This window comes from Phaethon aethereus, assembly GCF_964289735.1.
Source record: "Phaethon aethereus genome assembly, chromosome: 1".
Lineage (NCBI taxonomy): Eukaryota > Metazoa > Chordata > Aves > Phaethontiformes > Phaethontidae > Phaethon > Phaethon aethereus.
Genome location: NC_138575.1, coordinates 84,115,158 through 84,131,390, shown reverse-complemented (window position 1 = coordinate 84,131,390; position 16,233 = coordinate 84,115,158). Strand labels below are relative to the sequence as shown.

General features: G+C 47.0%; 1 protein-coding gene across 1 annotated transcript in view; it reads right to left on the bottom strand.

Annotated features, from left to right (window-relative positions):
• The window catches only part of CCND2 (cyclin D2), a 33,884-nt gene that overhangs the window by 983 nt on the left and 16,668 nt on the right, over positions 1-16,233 (bottom strand). The window lies entirely within an intron of this gene.

Genomic DNA, 16,233 nt, shown 5'->3' with positions numbered 1-16,233 from the left:
AAAGGCAAAAGAGTGGCCCATTTATCTGTGAAAATTCACGCAAGGGGAATGAACAACGCAGCCCCAAACACGCAGCCATGTTAGCATTCTCTGAGCGCATTCCAGAGAAGAAAAGTGATTTCAGCAGCTGAGGAGGAGGAGGAGGACGAGGAGGTATAGGGTATGCTCCCACACCTTCACTCTGAGAGCAGGACGATTTGAACAGTCCCACGAATAGTTATTGGCAATATTTCACAGAAGATACTAAAGCAAAGACAGCTACTAGAAAAAGATGCGAGTCAAAAATGCACAGCCAAGCCTCAGAGACCACTACATTACAAATTATACCACAGAACACTTTGAGAAAGAGCAGGATACAGTACAGCAACACAAATTCGGGAGCCCTGCACATTAGGAGTCCCACAATGAACATGAAGTATAAATAAACAAGTAAGTGTGACGGATTCACCACACTTAAACCAGACACAGTGATGAAAGTGGCAACTATTAAAATATTACAGGACGTTCCACATTCTTGATAATATGCTGGAAGACCAAATAATACGGAGATTTAAAAAAAAAAGTGTGAGGAAACATTGACAAACACTTGGTTATAGCAGAAATTAAATAAAACCCAAGCCATAACTGTATAAACACACTTGTGGAGTTTGGGGCTGTGAGACTGTCAATACGACACAGTGTAGGTGGGCAGGTGGTGCTACGATAAACGGGTTCTTCTAAAGCAGCCCTGTGGAGCCCTTCTACAATAGGGGAGAAGGTACTGATAAAGATAAAGGTACGGGTAAACTCACAGAAGCCTTGGTCTGTGTCGGAGCTGGGTCTCTCCCAAAGGGAGTTTGAAATATTCATGCACGGAGGTTTCATTTGTCATCCTAGCCAGGCTGGGAAAACACGTCAAATGCAGAGTATCTGTTCTGCTGACGACATTTATGTTCGTGATGGGTGCAATTAGCTCCGGTGGGTCACGAACACCCCATTTTTTCTGGCTACTAGCCAGCAGCTGCTAGCCGCAAAATCATGTCCTCTCCTTGTCGTGAAACCGCCCCGCTTAATATCATGAAGCATCACAACCATGCTCTGAAGGTGCATCTGCCAAAGAGAGGCCATGAGGGATGGCTTTTCAAACGGACCCAGGAAAAAGGGGTTGGATGAGATGCTGGCTGTGTTAGACACAAAAATATTCAGAGTGATGTGGATCACACCAGCTAAAGCCAGAGAGAGATGTCATGGAAATCTCCTGAGTATCCGGGTCTCCCGTGTGCAGTCTGACTCAGGAGTTTGTTCCCTCGGCATGGTGAAGAACACCACGGTGAAACAGAGTACGGGGCACAGCGACATGAAAAACCTCTGCTGCGGTGTCGTATGCGTGCGGCGGGCAGACCGGGCCTTCCCTGTGTTCGCCTTCTGTCCCGAGAGCCGGGGACTGGGGGACTGCCCCTGAGAAAGGAGCCATGGTCAAGTTAACAGCTGGACCATACCTAGCCTGGCAAAGCTCCACTATGAGCGATGCTTCTCGCTGCTAGCAGCTTTCCCAAGTCTCAGCCACTGGAGCTAAACTTTCCCACGATTTACCCTCTGCCTCAGGCTAGCTTTTTTATGGAAGGGGAGAAACAACAACAAAAAAAGTGCTGCTGTGTCCAAGGAAAGGCATTAAAGAAAGCAGGTAATTTTACCAACATTAGCCAGCTCTTAACCAAAGTTTCCAATTGCTCTATTTTTTTGAGAAGGTAAGTATACATTAGCCAGCTCTTAACCAAAGTTTCCAATTGCTGTATTTTTTTGAGAAGATAAGTGTAATTGGAATTTGGCACGGCACATGAAGGGGGGGGGGAGTGTCAGATACCTTTTGATACCCTCAAGAAATGCAGCCCACAGTCAGCCAAGATACGTGGCTCAGAAAACTGCCCCACTGCATTTGTTCAAAGCCCTTATGACCAAGGAGGTCTGTGCTTTGGAGGAAGGCAGCCACCACCCCCGTTTGCATCTAAGCCCAGCTACACGGGGGTGCACAGGAGCTCCCTGCCAGCCCAGGCACCCACGTTTGCCTCCTCTGGAAACCAGGTTATAGGAAAAGTGGTATGTATGTGCCATACCCCTGGCGCAGAGCCAAAAAACAAGTGAAGCATGATGCCAAAGGAAGCTGGGACATGGAAGGTTTGTTTAAGACGGCCTGGGAAGCACTGAACACTGAATTCAGGTGACTGGCAGCAGGCTCCTCGTCTCATGGAGCACTGCACGCTGCTCCCAAGGTCCAGCAGGCACCAGTGTAGCCCACAGCACAGCAAGGGAATGCTGCAACCTCTTCGTGGTCGCACCAGTCCTTGCCTGTACACTGGAACGACTCCTGGGTCAGACGTATTGCAGAGATCACCCCAAGCTCTTTGTAGCCACCTCGGGTCGTGCCCAGATTTCTGTCACTCCTGTAATTCATCCTGACGCTCTGTGAGCAGGAATGATGCTCTCGGAAGATCAGGGGTATCTCACGGGCACCACCACTGCACTGCCACAGCCATAATCACAATCATCTGCAACCAGTGAATAACCTTGGGGCTCAGAACCACAAAGCACCTGAAATGTCAAGTCAGCTCAGCATGCAGGTATTATCGGTGTACTAAAGCAATGACTGCTCAAGAGACAAGGCAGGAAGGCTTTGTTGAAAAACACTGGTCTTGGTGTGCCTGGTCAGTCCTGCCCCTGCCCTGAGACAGGACACTAGCTCATCCTAGTGCCCAGGCTGTGGCTCTGGGCAGACCCACACTGGGCTGCACCCCTGTCTCCATCCCCACACCAGCGCCCGCTGCCTTTCCCAGCACCCCATGCTGCAGAACTCCTCAAGCAGCAACCGTGCCAGCTGGAGGTTAATCAAAAAAACTGCAGAGTTACCAAACACATGGTTCATGCATCGGCTTCACTACAGCCAGAGTTTGATGGAGGAGGGCACACCTAAAACCAGACCGCCCAGAGCTGCCTGGCAGGCAGAGCACCCCGTCCCTGCTCATGCTCCCGTCGGCTGGGGACTGCCGTCTGCTGGCCTCCCGCTCCTGGGGAAGCTTTAGTCTGAGCTTGCTCGGCACGGAGCAGGAAGCCTCAGAAGCGAGAGACTGAGGTAAATGCCTTTGAAGATGCAATAAAATGTGAGCACAATGGATTTTCTGGTGATGAGATCCATGACAGATAGGTGAGATTTTAGCATGCCTCACCTCATGGAGTTCTCCCTTCCCTTTTAGCAAAAGGTAAGGAGAAAGGCTTCTCTGTTGCCACTTTCCTGCTGCTGCTGGCAAAGCTACCTTCTTTAAGGAAAGAATATGTACTTTTGTTTAAGCAGGTAAATGCTTTATATAGCTGGGGCTTGCTCTTGTATTACTGGGGGATTCAGTGATTTCCTAATACCCTAATTGCTTGTTTAACAATGGGAGCTAGACAAATTCCTCGGCCTTTCTTCCGAAGTACCTATCTAGCAAAAGGTAGCAGAAACTCAGATAAAGAAAATCCCCTATTATTAGCTTGAGTGGGTTTTAGGTCTGTTGTAAGCATTCAACTGTTTGTGAGAGGGCAACGGCAACAAGTCACTTCAAGGGTCAAGGCACTTCCAAAGGGAAGAGCGAGCACGGGCACCAGTTTGGAGATTCCTGTTACAGACTACACTCATAATGCACTTTTTTTTTAGTATATAAACATCTCTTCTTTTAAAGCACAATGGTGCACGATTTCAAAATAGTATGTCCTTTTGAAAAAAAGACAGATATTTACAAGCAGCTTCAGACTGGAGAGCTTAATGAGGCAATTTCCTTGCAGCCAGGCTTGGGGAAGGAAGGGTGGTGACATGCAGAACATAAGGCCTGAGCATCTGGAGCCAACTTCGTCCGTTTCTAAAGACTCTTATATATGGACATTTACACTGTTATTATAAAAACTTCTGATGGTCAATATGATGCTTCACTTAATGTATGAAGAGGCTAAAATCTCTAGGTAATCCCATAGAGAAATGCGTCATTTCTGACCTCTTCATTTTATACATAAAACCAATGAAGGGGGCCTGAAAGGAATTGTCACAGGTTGCATGGATTTTATATAATGGGATCCACAGGCCACTGATGTATTTTTTCTGTCATGTATTAGCTCTGGTCTGCACTTACATTTTGAATTTTTATAATAAAGTCCCACTGAATTCTTTGAAACAAAGAACACTATGGTAAAATGACTAGCATGTTGCATTCAGCATGAAATAGCTTCCTAGAAGAGTGTTGCTATTTGCATACTAAAGCTCAGTTTTTTATTAGACTGAGTAATACATTCTGTTTAATTAGCCTTGTCTATGAAGCATCCATCCAGGGGCTGAAATTGCCTGGCCAGCACAAACCAAAAACGGTGAAACCTTTATTTTACAGGCTGTCAAGTTCTACAATCAAAATCTAGCAAGAAAAAAAAAAAAAGCCAACCCCAGGCTCCTGAGCGAACCTCAGTCATGCAGCAAAACCAGCTGGAACACACCAGTTGATGCAGCCTGAACTCTCCAGCACCAACGATGGAGACACACCAAACCCGTCCACTGAGGCTGCGGCTGTGCCGTCGTCAGTCCTGGCTGTGCCCGAGCAGCCAACTATCCCCGTTTGCTGAACACCACACACAAGCCCATACCACCGCTTCTGCTCAGGTATTGAGGTCACACGATGGGTTTTCACTCACTGTGGTAGCTGCGGGACAACGGATGATAACTGGCACAGCACAACATCAGAATGCTGTGGGCAGATTTGAGCAACGTATTTTATTCCAAATGAGATGCCAACTAAACCTGTCAATGGCTTTTTTAATAAACTGGAATTGGCAGAAGTTTACACCTGGCACATGCTACATGTGAGCAAAGTGCTTGTACTCTTACATGAAAAATCCTAAAACCGCATTTGCTGTGCACTGTCTCAGTTTGCAACTAGGCGTAAGATGTATGAAGTATACCGGCTGGATGGTAATCTCATGGGTGAAAGGGAAAAAAAAGAATTTACTGTGAGTAGCTTATCAGCCCAATTGTCATAGTGTGATACAGCAAGCGGCTTCTTTTACCGATGGGGCTACCACTTCTGTTTGCTTCACTGGAACTTTCTGAAAATCCAAAGTGACACAATACAAAAAATACGAAAAACCCTACCAGGACAATCAGCCTGGCCCTCCCATGATGGAGTGTTCCTAACTCCTCCAAGTTTTATGTGGATTTGATGCATGTGTACATATTGTACTGGTGGACTTTGATTTCGCAAGCTCTAAATAGCACTGACAAGAGAAAATTAAAGCTTTAAAAGCGTATCAGAGAAAAAAGAATTGCACTATTTTCAGCAAATCTTCCTTGAAAGAATACTACAGCGTACTGAAGTAATGGCCCTAGATTTTGCAATACAGCGACTGGGCCATTCCTTCAGAATATTGTAGGGTTGCCTTTGTTGGTTTTATAAAAAAGTTCTTTAAATGTGTGTCACATGGATTAACTTCCCCATTCTTCTGTATGGTCTAGTAGTTTTAATGATTAAAATAGTTCAGGTACTTTCCATTCCATAGCTTTATTTTTACTTCAGCATGTACAGAACTAAAAAGGCAATTAATTTCGGGGTTTCTTTTTTTCCCCCCTCTGAAACTTTTTCAACCCTTAGTGATTTTACTAGCACACTTGAAACGCATTTGAAGGAAAAGCAATGCTTTTCTGTGTCCCATGAGGAGCACCCTTGTGGCTGTGATGGAAATGCTGGGCAGCGAAAATTACTGTAAGGAGGAATCATCAGCACTGTGGCAGGATCTACTTATTCAAGTCAATTTTAATTGAGGATTTCAACTTCCGTGCATGACAATCTTGAAAGAAAGCACAAGCACTAGGAAAGATCCTGCAGAATTAATTCATTTTCTTGAACTTTTCAACACTTCTATAATACACAAGCCCTACACTGCCTCTCAGCTTCCAGTTTTAAACTGATGTTGATAATGCTATTATGAAAATGCCGTTGGCAAGCTACTAGGGGAGGCCTCCCACTCAACTCAACCAACAGGTTCTTGCTTTCCACTGGTCACACTGGGATTTTCAGCCCTGCCTGCTCCAAGCTGCGGGACTGCCTCATGGTGACCCACGCAGCCTGTCTCCCCAGCTTCACTGAGATAAACAGGTACAAGGCATCCTCTCCATCTTGCAAGATTATGACCGGACTAATGAATTGGGGAAAAAAAAAAGGGGGGGGGGAAGTAGTGAAAAGACTTTAACTATTCTAGTAACTTATCTCGGGTTTCTGCCATAGGCTTCATCTAGCCATTTTCAAGCCGCCTTTGGCACACCATCCAAACCGAAGCTGGCAGATGGTACCTTTCGGATGGCCATGGTCTCTGCACCAGATCCTGCAGCAACTGAGTAGCAGAACACCACCTTCTCCACAAAGAAAAAGATCACCCCTCTCAAATGCCGATAGCGGAGGGCTATCACAAGAAGGTAAACTACTTCAGCCATGCAGCTTTTCTCTCTTTCTCCATTTTGAATCAATCCAGAGCTTCTGTGACCATAAGGGGATGGCGGCCGGGTATTTATTGCACCTCCTCCCACGATGACAGCCACTCTAGAAGAGATTTAAACCACCGGTTTCATTTCACAGCCAGGCAGGGCAGGGCCTAGAAACAACAGCGCGCCCCTGGATCCACGCCGGCCACGTAATACCCAGGTCCGCGAGGCCATGTGCTCCTCCTGCCGGCAACCACCACAGCTTGGCCGCCCGCCGGCGCCGGCAGGCAGGAAGGCGTGCCATGCCGCAGCGATGGACTCAGCGCTGGCCTCTTCCACAAGCGCCTCAGGTCACAGCGCTTGTTGTGTCATGATTCTTAGGTTTCCCTTTTGCATCTCAGTTTTTGGTCTTGCCTGGGAGAAGAAATAAGAACCCTTACCCCCGCAACCCTCCGAATGCAGCCACCCAGCCTTTGCCCATCCATCCAAGATGGCACCCATTTGGGAAAAGCAGTGTCCAGAGAAAATGTGTTATGACAGCATTTGAGGAAGAAAGCAAAGACTGCAAAACTACTGCTTTGTTAAACAGGTTCCATTTCAGTTCTGTTAAATTTAAGTATCTCTCAACCCTTGACAAGATCTTAGCGGCGTGGTGAGGTGTCATGCATCAGCAACGACGGAATAAGTAAGGCCAGCACCAGCAGCAGCCCGAGCGTTAGAACAGCTTTGATCAGACCAGTGAGAAATGACCGAAGGGAAGGGACGCTGCATCTCAGAGCCCTCCCCGGGACGTAGGGACATCCGGCTGCCAAGAGCTCAGCCTGGTAGCCCCAGGGAAGGCGGCAGAGATCGGCGGGCCTGCCACCGCTACCACAGCCCAGCCGGCGCCGAGCCTGCGCCAACGGCAAGGCACCGTCATGAAACGCTTGGCAACGCCACGGCTGAGGACAATCCCGCTCAGCCATTGAGTGGGTCCTTTCTCAAGAGCTTTCAAAAGCCAAACCGCAACCCTACGCCCCTTTACTGCAAGCAGCAGGAGAGTGACAGTAGGGCTGTTGTTATATATGACATACGCATACGAACGGTGCAAAATACCGAGCTGTAACTCGACCGGATGCTCCTTGACGCTCCCCCATTTCCTGACCAGGCTGAGGAGCTAAGACCCAAACCCTGGGTGCTTCGCTGAGTGCTTGAAGTCCCAAAGCTGGGAGCGCATTTTTGCGTTACAGAGTGGTTGGTTTTCCACGTATACATTAATTACTTCACAAATAGCTTTTAACTCCCCCAATGACTGCCGTAGATATCTCTTCCTCTTTCTTCAAACTAACTGCAAAAGGGAAACCAGAAAAGGACTTTTTTTGGGGTGCAGGAGCTAGTATGGCAAACAGAGAGATTGCTGGAGGCATCTGAAGTGACAGCACTGTTCACGGGTCACGTATGCACTGCTTGGATCATCGAAGAAAGCAGCCATCAGACGTGCATTAAAGGGCTGGGATTTACATAAATTCCAGCGTGGAACGCGTCATCTGCACTCCCAAATACAAAAGACGGCTGGATTCCTCCGCTGGTTCACATTTAGGCCCCAAATCAAACCTCTCCAAAGCACATGCTTCGTTGCTGACGTAAACAGGGATTCCTTCCTGAAGCAGGGCCTCCGTGTGCCGGGCGCTGGCCTTTAGCTTGCCGACGTTCTCCAAAACAAGAGCCCGAAACGCTGCTGTGGGAATATCGTGCCCAGCTACTACGTTTACTGTATCTCAGTGATCTCACACCTAACGGACGCTGTTTAAAAACAAAAGTATTTTCCCTCCTAAATGTGACTATTTTTGCTACTGTAACAAATAGCATCAATTACAGATAAGCGTCTGTGTCTCCGTTTTTCCATCTGCAAGTACAGCAAACTGTAATTTGCTGTTCCAAAGGGCATTTCATGGACATCTCAAAAAAAAAAAAAATCACATCTATGCCAGAATTTCTCCACTTACTATTGCTACATTATTGTAATAATGTGATATAGAAGATGACTAACATGAAGCATCTGAAAGTTGGCAGAGTTTTCTCTGCGATTTTTCGGTCTTTTCAGCACTTTCAACGGTGCACTCTCCAGATTCAGTTCCACTGTTTTGCTTAAACAGTCTGTTTGTTGGTTTCCTGTTGCTCGTGTGGGTATTTCTCATAGCAACAGGAGAGAACAATGTTTTCAGAACTGGAAAAAGTGAGAGTAAAGCCAAAACACTGGCAGGGTGATCCAGGGGCTGATGCCATTATACTCCCTGATTTAATGTCGCTTGGGATTTCAAGTCAAACATCCCTCTCTAACAGGTATACTTTGCAACTGTGAAAAGCCGTGAATTTACCCTGCTGTAACTGTAATACTGAAAAGGGAGATTTTTAAAAAAGGCCGTGACAACCCGCCTGCGTTACACAAAGCCGTATGAGCCGAGCACCGGTTCCGCGCCGGAGGTCGGGGGCAAGTCTCTGACCAGATCGTCTACCGCCGGCCCGTGAGCTCCTCCGGCGGCGATCCTCAGGCTGCGGAGCCGGTTCCTCGGGGGGCCTGGCTTCCTCGGCGCGCCGGCCCAGGCTGTATTTATGAATGGATCTGACGGAACTCCGCCATGAGCCCGCGGTGTAACTGCATCACCCCATTGTTGCTACACACGCACAGCACTCACTGGGGAACAAAAAGCTGAATGAAGCGGAGCAGCTGCCAACTCAGGCAAAGACAACTTAGGAAACTATCTCATTCTTCCTTTCTTTCGGAGGCTATTTTGTCTGTTGTTTCCTTGCATACAAAATGCGGTCTGCAACAAATAAGGCAGGATAAGATACAGCGAGTCCTGTTACTTGGTTCCAAAACCACAGGCCCTAAACACTACAAAGGAGGGGATAAATGGTGTATGTGCTGTAGGGACAATGTTCAAATGCTACCCATTCGAGACAGATTTCCATGATTTTATACTGTGGCTCAACAGAAACTGAATTCTTGAACGTGGTGGTTCTGAACATTGTTTCTGTGCAGAAGTTTGCAGGGATCTTTATGAATGGACTTTTCCGACCTTGGGGTAATAAAAAATCCCAGCACCGACATATGTAGCACATTTAAGTGGAGATATTTTAAATGCCATTTATTATGGACCCAGTCTTCAAAACAGCTTGACTCCACATTTTCAAGGGCTCATGGCCAGCTGTTTCGATAAGACTTTAAGAAAAGCCTGGTTCCTTTTTTCTTTCTACCTCAGGCCCTTAAATATGCTTTGGATTTTCAAAACCACTCAGTACACGCCAGTTCCCATCTGGGAACAGACTTTTAAAAAGGACTTGTGGCCACGTACAAACCTACGTGTTGGCTCTGCCTGAAAGCTCTTCCCCTGCTGCTGATGCCGGAGCAGACAACTCCTTTTGTCATCCGGATGCAACCTTGAGAGCTGGGCTCGAGGAAGAAGATGCTCCTGATGTGCGCATATAACTCTCATTATCACACACTTCGGGTGGCTATGGTGCTACAGAGTTTATTATGCAAATAGCTACTAACCAGCTTAATTTGGGATCTGACCTTGTCAGCTTCTGTCAATGACGTAAGCCTGAATGCATTTCTAAGACCAGATAGTTGCTTCCACGTTTCAATGCACTCAGCCTCATAGAAAGAGGTTGGAAGGGACCTCTGGATGTCACTTAGTGCAACCTTCTGCTCAAAGTAGGGTTATCTTTAAAACTTAGTTGTGTGCCTGACTTTAGCCTACAGAATGCTGGTCCAAGGTGCTTTGTAACAGGTAAAGACCTCATCTACCTACCCCTGCAGCAGCTTTTTGAGCTTCTCGGAAACCTTAATGTATTTCTCCTCCACAAGGAGAACTGGGGCACCAGTGTAGGACAGACTCAAGGGAGATGCAAGCAGTAACCAGGTCAGGCCATGCATGCCCCGCACACGATTTATGAAGACATTCCCAGGCATGGCCAGAGAGGCAGTTTCCAGACACGTGGCTACTGAGCTGACACACTGAACTGACGGCTGCTCTTCCAGGAGGCGAGGAGAGAGATCTGCCCAAGAGAAGTCTGTGGCAAAACAGAATGTTGATTGCAAGGTCTTAAAATGTGCCCTACCCATTCAGCTAGCCTTCCTCACATCCCGTAATTGTACGCAGCGGGGATGCTCATATCCTCCTCGAAGCATCTGGCTCCACCAGGGACAGGATACTGCATGCACTGGAGGGCTGGTCTGGGATGCTATGGAAATTCCTGACTTCCCGAGTTGTTTATTTTTCCATTGCAATGACCCACCAAGAGATGCACAGGGAGCGCGAGGGCTTCCTGTGAGTAGGTCTGTTAACTCTCTGCCCACCAGCCCCTCCTCTCCTCTTCAAGAAACACCAAAGGAAACGTTCCCATTCTCTGGCAGCAAAACAGATCAGAACATGCAATCCCCATCCCGTAGAGCTGTGTGAAACTGTGTGGGACTAGCTCTTATTGACCCTTTGGGACAATAATGATCAGAAAAGGCGATTCAGATATACCATGCAGATCTACTTCACTACCCATACGGCTGCTGAGCTTCTCAGCTTCTCCAAGAGTAGCTCCCTGGTGTTTATTTTGGTAGGTGGAAGGAGTAATGAAACCGAAGTTTGCATGGCCTCGTTGTCACTGCCTCTTCATACTGTGATTCAATCTTCACCAAATGCCCCAGGGCAGCTATCTCTCAGAAGTAACTGTTATCCCTAGAGTGACACTGGCAGGATGCCTTGTACTATCTCATCTAAAGTCTGGAGGGCTGCTTTGGATTCATACAAGGATAGCCAACACCAATGTGTTTTTGAAAGAAAGACTTGTTGTGTTGGTTGTTCGCTTACCAAACAGCTGGGCTCTAAATTAAATGCTGTTTATTAATAACATATTTTTGGTCTAACTCTTAATGAAATGTCCATTAAAAACATTATAGCACTAAATGCCAAACTCCAGTCTGTTACACCAGTGGAAATCTAAAGTAACTCCATTGACTTCAGCCTCTTGGTTTATGCTGCTATTTCCCAGCAAACAGATAGCACCCTCAAATTATCATTAGAAAACAGTAAAAGTTCAGAAAAGCTCACTGCAGTCAAGCTGCATCAGGATTTAATTATCATTCTCTATTTTCATATGCTTGCAACTCTGAAGCTGAAATTTTTCATGCTCCACCTCAGATGGTGACATTTTTGGGAAAGCCAATGAGAAAGTCTCATCATCAGTTTCCATGCTAAGCAATCACACACACCAAAAAAACCCAGAAGCAGAAGTCCCCTGGACCCTCTGGTTGTGAAGGACTCTCCCTCAAGCTCTCTGCCATTTTCTGTGGGCTACCAGCAGGCACAGGGAGGGGCAAAAAGTTTTCCCTCTGCAGAACTGTAATTTCTGTCAGTTCCCTTGCTTTTGCACCTCGTGATGCTCCTGAAGCTTAGGAGCTCTGGCTTCTTCCTCTTCCCTAACCTCCCCTTTAAAAACAAAATCATTGACACAGTGACAATGGATTAATTGTGTTGCTGCAGGAACAGCTCTCAGGCATCAGAAATTAGGAAGTGAGAGAACCGAAGCTGTTCATTCAATTTTAATTAAGTCCCAGTGTAAAATATATTACAATAGTCTTTACTCTTCCTTAACACAGCCTTGGGCTAACTCTTACACAATCTAGTCGACGCATTTTTTCCAACGATACATTTTACAGATGAGGCTGATATTACTACCTATTGCTAAGACTGCCTGATACTTCTCTGAGACCCTGTTTTCAGTTGCTTCTCTCTCTCTCAAGCTTTAACATGTGGGATGAAATTTTCCAGTCCTGGGCCCCGATTCCAACCCAAAAGTCACAGGGAAAGTATCTACCAAGTATTTCTCCCATTTCCAAATAGCTGGCTAATGAAAAATACACTACTTTGCCCAGGTTAAAAATTCTGGCCACCTTTGGTTGGGCTAAGACTTCAAAGCTTGCAAGAGACAGACTTTGAGTTAAGGCCACCTCTGACACAACAATGGAAATATCCTGAAAAAATAACAGTACCTCTAACTTCTGCAAAGACTTAATTTTTTTAGCAGTTAAGTTATCTAGAAGCCCCTTTTGTCACGACTGCGCTCTGACTTGGGGGCCAAGTGAGACTCTAAGCGGTCTGCGCTGCTATGGGCTGAGACCACGAGCAAAGGGAGGAAAGCTTGTCTCTACACAAGACTGCCAACAGACTCTTGAAGAGGATGTGACCAGTAAAATGTTGAGACTTCCTTTTTGTTTGGGAAAAGCGATTTTTTTTTTTCCCCAAAGGCATATAAGCTCAGCCAAATTTGGGAAGATTTTCACCAGGATGGCAAAAAGCACATTTCTGACAAAACCCCGTCTCCTAAATTTCAAAGAAAAGGCATGAAGAAGTTTTCAGTGCAAAAAACATCATCTTTTTTTCTTCTAACCATTTAAGAACTACTAAGCTGTTTTGGCAACTATTTTTTTGCAAACTGAAACGATCAGGATAGAAAAATTCAGCGTGAGAGATAAAGTCTGTCCAATCTGCAAGATGCTGCAAAAGGGCCTTACATTAAGAAGTGTTGGGATACCTGAGAGAGCTTCAAGCATCTCCTATAATAAAGAATATGAGCTTTAAGTGTGTATCAATAAATATCAAATGAAGAGAATCCAGAAAAACTCCCAAGAGCGCCAAAAAAGCCACGTATTCCCCCTCAAACGTGGTCGCAATATGTTGTGTGTAATATGGTCACAACACGCTGTGAAAGCCAATTAACATGGCTCTACCAGACCAAGGAGAAAGAAAATCCCACCAGAAAGACACCCTACTGTGACTTTTCTTCTGCCCCCGCAAGCCTTCACAAACAGCCCCAGCTCGCAAACCGAGCACGGGAAGGGTCAGCTGGGATCTCCATTCACGCAGGGAAGCAGCAAGGCACCCGCCAGCAACCAGAGAGAAGCACAAGGAGAGGTGCAGGAGGAAAACCCATGGGTGTAATCCCCACCACGGGTGTAATCCCCGCCATGGGTGTAATCCCCACCGTGAGCAGCAGCGCAGGAACAAAGCGATGGGTTCTGCTGAGGGTACCTGTTCTAGGTCTGGGGTTTGGTGGTACCAGAGCACCACTTGCTTCCGTCCTCAAAAAGGGCTTCCAAAGGACTACCCAGGGATTTCTGTGGGCAGTGATGAGCTCCGTTCTGCTTCACAGCAGCAGAAGCAGGCGCCGACATTTTGCAGGCTCCGCCTAAACTTTCCAATTACTCCCTTCTCCTGCACTCTGCAAGCCTCCCTGTCCCTCCTCTGCCACCAACAGTAAGGGCTATTTGTGTTCCCTTCCTCACCATATGCTGTCATTCCCTCGCTGCTGTCATTATCCTTGTCCTGCTGACTACCAAGCTGGTCGATCAGGCTGTAATTGCTCTAGCTGTAGCACAAGGGTCTCACCGACAATGACGGTTACGGATACTGCTCTCATCCCCATCTCCCCCTGTGCTCCTGCCCTGTGCCACTGTGCACAGCTCCCTCAGCTGCTCGTGAGGCTGTTCTGGAAATCCATCCCTGAACTGATCTGGCTTAGAAACCAGGCAAGCCCTCCTGACCCACCAACTCCGAAACAGTAACAAGTGGTCCTTCCCGCCTTCTTTAAGCTGGATCAGTTCCAGGATGGGGTTTGAAACACAAGGGTATGAACAGTTCATGGGCATACATCAGCAAAAACTACCATGAAAATAAGCAGCAGCTGAAATGACATCACCCATTGCCATGTAACCAGGAAAATCACAGCAGAGGGGCACCAGTCTTTCAGACACTCCATGAAGTTATACAAGAAGCTCTTGGTGGCTAGCAGCAACTGTTTTCCTTATTCTGTGGATATTCGCAACCTTGGCTGAAGACGGCACCTTTGCTAACAAGCCGTTAAGTCTCTCCCTAAACCCTTGTCGCCTTCTGCACGGTTTTCTAATGTCCCTCTCATGTCTGCCCTCTTGTCTTAAGAGTCCTCCTGGACATTTGCTGGATGCACCATCCAAAACTTAGCATGTTACATCCAATTGGATAGACATCCAAGGAGAAAATTTCATTCAGGCAATAACTGCCAGTATCAGTACCAATAACGGGTAGTTCTTGTCATCCACATAAATTAAGTACACTTAATGGATTTGCCCGGTCTATATGTACAAATGAGCTTTGTGCACTACTTGCACCAGGCCCTGCAGTCTGAATTGTTATACCGGATTCTCCTTGCATGCTCCTGCTGCTTACTGTAATGTATCACCACTCTGCTTCTCCATACTTATAAAACAGACACAAAAGAGCAATTGCCTGTGTAAGATTTCCATTTACACTGGAATAAATGCATGTTAAATTTCTGCAGCTACTTGATGGAACAGGTTGCCCAGAGAGGTGGTAGATGCTCCATCCCTGGAAACATTAGGAGTCAGGTTGGACTGGGCTGTGAGCAACCTGATCTAGTTGAAGATGTCCCTACTCGTTGCAGGGGGGTTGGACCAGATGACCTTTAAAGGTCCCTTCCAACCCAAACCGTTCTGTGATTCTATGATTTACATTGTAAGCATTCAGAATTGGAAATTTTCCCTTTTCTGTGCAAAACCCAGTTCCCATCAAAAGAAATGGGAAGCCACAGAACTGCACTTCAAAATTAGGCTCAATCTGCCTAAAAAAAGAAATAGTGAAATTCTTCTTGTTAAGATTAAGAATTTCTGCTTGAAATTCTCTTTTTGTTAAACTGGACTACTCGTTTTTAACCAAAATGTAGAACATTTGCTGGAAAAAGCAGTCCTTCTTTTGACAGCATTATCACAGATCTAATAATTGCACACTGTATTTACCCTGCAAAGTAAAAGCAATAAGAGGATTTATAGTTAGCACATGTTAAGGACAACGCATCGGAAACTGATACTTCTATGGTAAAAACCCAGCAGCGGCCTTCATTTCAGAATGCTTCACTCATTTCCTTTCCTTCTAAGTGGATTTCATCACAGCAAAAGAGGTCAGCTTCGCAAGAGACTAAACTCCTCTTCATCCACAGACTGAGCGGTTTGGATTTGCAGGAGCATAAGCTCTCCCTGCAGCGTCCCACCGACACGGGTGCGCAGCAGGAGAGGCACCACCGCCTGGGGAAGGCACCTGGGGTGCTCCTCTCAGTCCTCCCAGCTTTCAGCTGAGACTGCCAAGCACAGTCATCCTGTTTGGGTTTTTCTCATGTCCCCCCGCAGACCAGCAAACTCCCTTTTGAGTGAGCACCACTGAACTGCCATCAGGTTGACCTCTCCTACTGATGATGGGACCTTCTGACAAGCCGAAGAAAAGCCCTTCGTGGGGTGAGCTTAGTGAAGTTACAGACACGCAGGCAGCCTGGGCTGCACCTGCCTCACACTGTGCCCGTGCCGGAGGGATTAGCTCATTAATTCACTTCCTTCAAGTCAAGGATTTCTCGACAATACCTCAATCAGGGCCAGAAGAGCAGTTCCAAGGCTGCAGGGCCGGCGCACGTACTGGTTTACCTGACGCCCCAGCAGATGCTGCCTGCGTGCTCGCCCCATCGCCCAGGGCAATAGCCGAGGGGGCTCCCCCCTACAGCAAGCCTGACCATCAGCCAGGGTGGGCAGAGCAGGCTCTCCCCAACAACCTGCTGAACAAAGCACGAATGAAAATAGATCCGGGGAGGCCAAGGAGTTTTGGACATCCAAAGCACTGCAACCAAGGTGCCAGGTGCACACCTGCAACCTGCTTGCTCCAGGAGCTCCCCCCTCCTTCACGCCACTGGGC